The sequence below is a fragment of the Nestor notabilis genome, unplaced genomic scaffold (genome assembly GCF_000696875.1).
Source record: "Nestor notabilis isolate BGI_N333 unplaced genomic scaffold, ASM69687v1 scaffold16706, whole genome shotgun sequence".
Classification (NCBI taxonomy): Eukaryota; Metazoa; Chordata; class Aves; order Psittaciformes; family Psittacidae; genus Nestor; species Nestor notabilis.
In genome coordinates this window covers 1,764-2,140 of record NW_009934392.1, presented here as the reverse complement: position 1 = coordinate 2,140, position 377 = coordinate 1,764, and positions in this window count along the sequence as shown.

Here is a 377-nt window from a genome sequence, read left to right as displayed (position 1 = left end):
CTCTTCCATTTGAGTTTCTCTCCCTTAATTTATAGACCCCTGTAAAACCACCGGACCCCGACGGAGCAGCCGGGTTCTTGTACACCCCAGCAAGAGGCGTTTGTCTCAGGGACGTTCCTCCTCTACCTTTCCCCTTCCCAGTAGTAACTGCACTTTCAACTACAGAAACTTTAAAACGAATTTAGTTTTCTCCCGTTTTTAAAAACGTGCACAACGACTTTCGCCGGCAAGAACCCTATTTTGATATGGTTTTCCAATTTGTAAAAAAGTTTTGGCCATTTGTTTTGTTTGTTTCCTTTTCATTTCCTGTATGTATATGTCGGAACGAGATCTGAGGCGGCCAGGATGCCGGTGGGCCCTGCACCACACCCCCCCCC